We start from the raw sequence: 6,564 nt of genomic DNA, 5'->3' as shown, positions 1-6,564 counted from the left end.
TTAAAAAAATCTATTTAATATTTCCAACAATACTTTTCTTCAATCAAATAAAATATAATTATTCATAAAAATCAAAATTTCCAAAATTCATTATTACCTGAAATCATGATAAAAAAAATAGTCGTATACTAAATGTCACCAAGTTAGCCCAATTCATTATTCATGTTGGGTTTATCGGAACATTTTATGAACCAACCCCACTTTTCAATTTTCTTAGTTTAGCTATTAAATATGAATACTTCATTAAAGATTAGGTTAAAAAAATGGTTTAAATACCTTTTTGCTCCTCATTTTCGTAGTGTTTGTTGCGGATGGTTCTCATTTTGACAGAATGTTTAAAATGGTCCTCATTTTTACCGAATGTTTAAAATGGTCCTCATTTTCGCAATTCATGTTTTATTTGATCATTTTCTGTAACACCGTTTAAATCATTAACGGAGCATTGTACAGGTGGCACGGTTTGTATTAGGGTGTGTTACGTGTACTGTACAGGTGGCTAATTAACGTTAATTTTTCAATTTAGGAGAAATTTTGCAATTAGGGAAATTTCTTCATCTCCGTCTTTCTTGAGCTCGGATTTGCAAAGGAAACAGCTAATACTTGCCATTTCATCATTGGATTGCAGTTGCGCTCTTCATTTCAATTTTCTAGTTAATCATCATCAACGAGGTAAGTGGATTTAGGGTTTTCTGAGTTGTGTTTGCTCGTGGGTTAAGGTTTTTGTAATTCTATTTTGGAGTTTGTTTGTCTTTCGATTGTTGTGATGTTCTGCATGGTTTCTAACTTACCTACTGAGACTGCACCAAATGCCCAAACTGCTGAGAATGCACCAACTACTGAAACTCAAACAACTCAACCACCAAGAAATGAAGTGGAGAGTCAAGCAACACCACTACCAACACCAGAAGAACCATCTTAGCAGTTTATGATGAAATTACAGATTAGGAGGAGGCTATGATAGCAGTTACAAACGTCTTAGTTATTTTTTGGAATTTCTGATGTAGAATTCATTATTGATGTACTGCATTTTGACTTTCCTTAAACTTCGTTCAATTTCACTTTTGCCAAACATTGATGTAGTGCATTTTGATGAGGATGAATTAACGTTATGAATTTAACTTCTTCCAGACTTAGATCAATTTAATTTTTCCCAAGCTTAGATCAATATCACTTACTTCAATGGTCAAATTAAGATGTCATTTTGAACATGTTGGGACTAATATCAACATAATCAAACTAATTCATTTCTTCATTTAACAATAGTACAAAATAGATTGGACTTTAAAAGATTACACACAATAACATTACGAATAATACAATAACAACACAAGTGAACCCTATTACTAATTGCAGCCTCTTCTCAGCAACCTTCAATGACTTCTCCAAATCATTAATATGCCTCATTTGTGTCATGATGATGACATCCTTTTCATCAGCACCGCCATTTGAAAAAGTTGCAGCCCACATTATTGGAACCACCACTCTGTAAATCAATAAACCAAGAATTAAAACCAATTTATTATTAACACAAAAATAAAAACAAATTGTACCCAAAATTTTCTACCAATATTCTTTGAAGTTCTTGTCATCCTCAAAGCTGTCATCTCTCCGCAGCAACAACTCGGGGTTAATTCATTTCTCGTTGAACCACCAACAGTGCATGAAGATTGGGACCGTAACATACCTATATAATGGGATTGCAGGAAGAAGATTGTAGCAACACGAATTGGGAATGGAGGAACAAGTTTGTCAAAACTCACCAACTGCCCAAACATTCCTTACCAAAACCCTAGCTCTCTTATTTATCCCCAAATATCTAATTACCACCTGTACAGTACATGTAACACACCCTAATACAAGTCGTGCCACATGTACAATGCTCCGTTAATGATTTAAACGGCGTTACAGAAAATGATCAAATAAAACACGAATTGCGAAAATGAGGACCATTTTAAACATTCGGTAAAAATGAGAACCATTTTAAACATTCTGTCAAAATAAGGACCATCCGCAACAAACACTACGAAAATGAGGACCAAAAATGTATTTAAGCCTAAAAAAATTTACTCTTAATACCATTTTCTATAATTCTCTATGATGTCATTACAAGAAAATACTTCATTGATAACTATTTTTAATAACTAAAAGTTGCTAATCCGACCAATTTACAAAATAAAATATTATTAATTATTAAAATTGTCACTATTATGAATAAAAATTGTCACTATTATTAAAATTGTCACTAATTTAGAAATCAATTCATTTGGTGGCAAAAGCATTGATATTTAATGTTTAGTGATCAATTTTCTTTGGTAGCTAAATTTTAGAAATTAATTTAGAGATCAATTATAACTTTTTATTCATAATAATAACTATTTTTGTAAGACCCACTTTTCTGGTCTTATGTTACAGGGTGTCAACACCTAATTTCGTCCGGACAAATAAAATGTATTTTCAAAATTAATAAATAAAAAATAATAACGCAAAAGATAAAAAAGGTAAAATAAAATGTAAAAGAGAAAATTAAAATTTTGAAAAAAAATTAATTAGTTAAAAAAAGAAGAAAAAAAGAAAGCATGTTTGATACGTATTTTAACCCATTTTAGACTTTTATTTGCTCTATCCACACCCCACTTTCTTTTTTTCACACCACTCATTCACTTTCTCACTCACTTTATTCACATCACACACACCACTCCTCACTATATCACTTTTTTTATTTTTTTTCCTTTTCTTTTCTCTCTCTCACATTCGTGGGACCCACGCTCTCTCACACACATCACTCATTCAATCTCTCACTCACTTTATTCACGTCACACACATCACTCTCTCACTTATTCTCTCATCTTCTCACACACATTCACTTATTCTCTCATCTTCTCACGTACATCTTCATCATCTTCCACTGTCACTATTGTTCTTCACCATTCACAACCCTTCCAAAAGCTACCCCATTCACCATCTCCCCTCCACAACACCTCTTATATCTCCCACCTGCAGAAAAACACAAAACAGAATACAAGTACAACAACAATCAACACTTCTTTACTACCTCCATATTCTTCATCTTCGCCATCACACAAACACGTATTCACCTTCTCACCCATCAGTCACCTTCATCCACATCCATTTTCTTCTCACGGGATTCCATTTCACTTTTTTTTCAAAACCCATTTTCATCACATTTTATCCTACACCCACAACCAGATCCGACTAAAGAGGGGGAAGGAAAAAAAAAAGGTTTAGCGCCAACGGAGGAAGGGGCTTCTGAGGCGATGGCGTTGCTTGGGTGAATGGAGGCGTGCAAGGACGATGGTCCAACGAGCGACAGCTGTAAGACCGTAAAATTTAATTAATTAAATAAATAATTAATTAATAAATGTGGGTGTGAGAATTAATTATGACATTAAATTATGAGTAGAATGACGTGACAAAGTGTTAGCTCATGTGGTTAGGAGAGTACTTTGGTTTGTGTGAGAGGACTTGAGTTCAAGTCCTATGTATGCCATTTTGTGTATTATTCATTGTTATTTTAATATAGCCTAACCATGTTGTGAAATAATATGACAATTGAATTATGATTGTTAGCATGAAATCCGTTTTGTGTATTATTCATTGTTATTTTAATATAGCCTAACCATGTTGTGAAATAATATGACAATTGAATTATGATTGTTAGCATGAAATCCGAATTGGTTAAGTGGTTTGATATTGATTTGGGAAATTGCATTGTTGTGGAACATCCTAGTGGAAGGGTAGAATAAGGGTGGCTGTGAAACATATGATTGTTAGCATGAAATCCGAATTGGTTAAGTGGTTTGATATTGATTTGGGAAATTGCATTGTTGTGGAACATCCTAGTGGAAGGGCAGAATAAGGGTGGCTGTGAAACAGCCCATAAAGGGGAATCTTTGGGGTTGCATTGAGAGAGAAGGCTAAAAGGAGCAAATTGGTGAAGGGAGGACACTTAATCGTCAAGCTTTAAGCGGAGAAAAACCAAGTTAGGGGAGTTTCTACGTTGAATGATATGTTCTGTAATTGAATTGCATGATATGTTATGATCTGTATGAAAAATTGTCGTTTCTGGTTGGTTTTACGCAATTTTGGAAAATTTCCAGAAACCGCCTGGCGGGCTATTCATAGCCGTCAGGCGGCACACGAATTCTATCCGTGTTTTGGGGTTCCAGAGAAGGAACCGCCTGGCGGCACACTCCCGGCCGCCAGGCGACGCATGGGTTTATACCAAATTCTGAGTGTGTTTATGAGCTGCCCGACAGAGACGAATAATCCGCTAGGTGACGTCGATTTCGATGTTATTATGATTTTTGGATGATTCCGATGAAGGGGGAAGCCAAATTAAATAGTGATAGGTGGATTCGAGAATATATAGTAATAAATTTCATGTACATGGATTATAAACTGAATGAAACAATATAGTAAGGCCTTAGGGTTGATGTATTGCGAAATTGTTGCTCATGGAATCATTTGGCAGAAACGCGGATAGAGGGACTTGATATTATCATGTGGGAAAGTACAGGTTCGTGTGGTCGTGGAAACTGAAGGTAATAGTTAATAATAATCTAGATAGGGAGGGTAATTAGATGATATAAGAATGGGATAAAGTGGATCATTGTGAGGGTTAGCAATTTAAGTGCGCAAGGTTATATTATGTCTTGTGATGATTGGACCGTTTGATGGTTGTGAAACTTGAATGCGCAAAAATTAGATAACCTAGAAGGCCTGTGAGGCAGGTAGTGTGAGGCTATGAACTCGAAATGGTTAACTAATATTGTTAAAAATTCAGAATAGAGGGGAAAAATATAGGCTGTAATAGGTGTGGTGATATCGGACCAAAGCTATAACTGGTATGAATTATAATATAGGTAGACCTAATTGTGTGGGCTGGTATGGTGTAGATTATGGGCTCAAGTTTGACAACTAGCACATCACAGGGATTGAAACTCTTGCTGTCAGAATTTACTGATACAGCGCCCGGCGACATGGAGGTGTCCGCCAGGCGGTAGTTGGGAGAACAGGGAGTTCCTGGAGCGAGTGGCGCCTGGAGGAAGGGGAGATTCTGCCAGGCGATGAAGGTAGAAACAGAGGGGTTCTGATGCAGGTGGCGCTTGGCGGTGAGTGAAGTTCCGCCAGGCGATAGTGATCAAAACAGTAGTGCTTGGGGTCGCGTCCGCCTGGCGGCATGAGCGGGTCCGCAAGGCGGTTGTTGCAAACTTTGTAATTATTTTTGAGGCGCTTGGCGCCTGGCGGTACGTGTCCCCCACCAGGCGGTTTGGAAGATGTGGCGCCTAGCGGTACGTGTCCCTCGCTAGGCGATTTGGCTACTATAAGTCCTAGTTATTGGACTTTGTAGGGTGTTCTACCAGGCTTTTGGTGGTACTTTAAAGGTAAGATTGCCGGGTTCCTTGAGTTGAGCTCGGAACGTATCCCTTGAGTTGAGCTCGGGATAGGGGTTAAGCACGTACATTCCTCGAGTTGAGCTCGGGATGGCGGATGAACACGAGGAACCCTTGAGTTGAGCTCGGGTTGGCGAGTGTTGCCGGTGTGAGTGTGCTGGTTGTGGCCAGTACAGATGGGTCCAGTTAGATTGCCCTCCTCAGTTGTTGGCTGACGAGTTTGGTAGTCTTGGGACATTACGGACTATGTTCGTAATTGGGAACTCCACCTGACGTTACGGTGTGTGATCCGTGGCACTGGTTCCCGCACGTGCTCTGTCGGTTGTGGCCGATAGGTTTGGCAGCAAATTACCTTGGGGTAATCACTAGAAGAGGTAGAACCCGAATCGTCTGGTTGTGGCCAAACGTTAGAGAATTGATTAAGAGATGGTACCTTGATACTTGTGGAGTTTACATCTGTTTAATTGGTTATTTGATATCTGTTATGATATATGTTGTTTTCATAAGCTCACCCTATCTGCTTGTGTTTGGCGATGATCATGTACGCGGTACACGGGAGCAGAAAATGTTGATGCAGGTGGAGCCGGTGAGGCTTAATCACGGAGTAGGGTTCTACTGGGGATACTTCTTACATTTCCTTTAGTTGCTTTTGAAAACTGTTGTAAACCCTTATGGGTGAAAATATAACATTGTTATTTTGGTTTTTTTAGTGGATGTTTATAAACTTTATTCGACCATTTAATAAATTTTAAATTTCTCGCGTTTTTGGGAAATGAGGTTATTCATAAATGCGGCAGTATTATATTATTATTTATTTTATATATTTAAATCAGTAATATCCTAACGGGATGTTACAACAGCCATGAAAATAGCTCGGTGAAGACGACACTATTGGGAGAGCATAACCAAACCCTCGCGCGAATGAGAGGAGCGATGACGAGGTGTTGCGACGATCTCGGCAAGGCTCTAGTGTTGGCTGACGGTGTCGTCGGCGACTGTTGGACTCACGACGGTGGCATGGAGGATGGTACAAGATGGCTCGTGCAAGGAAGAAGATGGAATTGTGAAGCCCTAGTTTTGGTGTTGTGAGGAAGAAAGAAAGAAAGCTTCGGGCCTGAACCCACCATTTCTTCGCGCACCCCTAGTTTTC

General features: G+C 38.2%; 1 long non-coding RNA gene across 1 annotated transcript; it reads left to right on the top strand.

The window, feature by feature from the left end:
- Positions 1 to 2,855: 2,855 nt before the first annotated feature.
- Positions 2,856 to 6,160, top strand: LOC146881574 (uncharacterized). Its single transcript, XR_014986424.1, has 2 exons — positions 2,856 to 3,333; positions 5,977 to 6,160. It is a non-coding gene; the product is annotated as an uncharacterized LOC146881574 (long non-coding RNA).
- The last annotated feature ends 404 nt before the right edge of the window (positions 6,161 to 6,564 follow it).

The sequence above is a fragment of the Vigna unguiculata genome, chromosome 11 (genome assembly GCF_037176805.1).
Source record: "Vigna unguiculata cultivar grain cowpea cultivar isolate G323 ecotype 2 chromosome 11, ASM3717680v1, whole genome shotgun sequence".
In the NCBI taxonomy this organism is placed as follows: Eukaryota; Viridiplantae; Streptophyta; class Magnoliopsida; order Fabales; family Fabaceae; genus Vigna; species Vigna unguiculata.
Note: the sequence above shows the minus strand (reverse complement) of the source record. Positions and strands in the feature narration are given on the sequence as shown.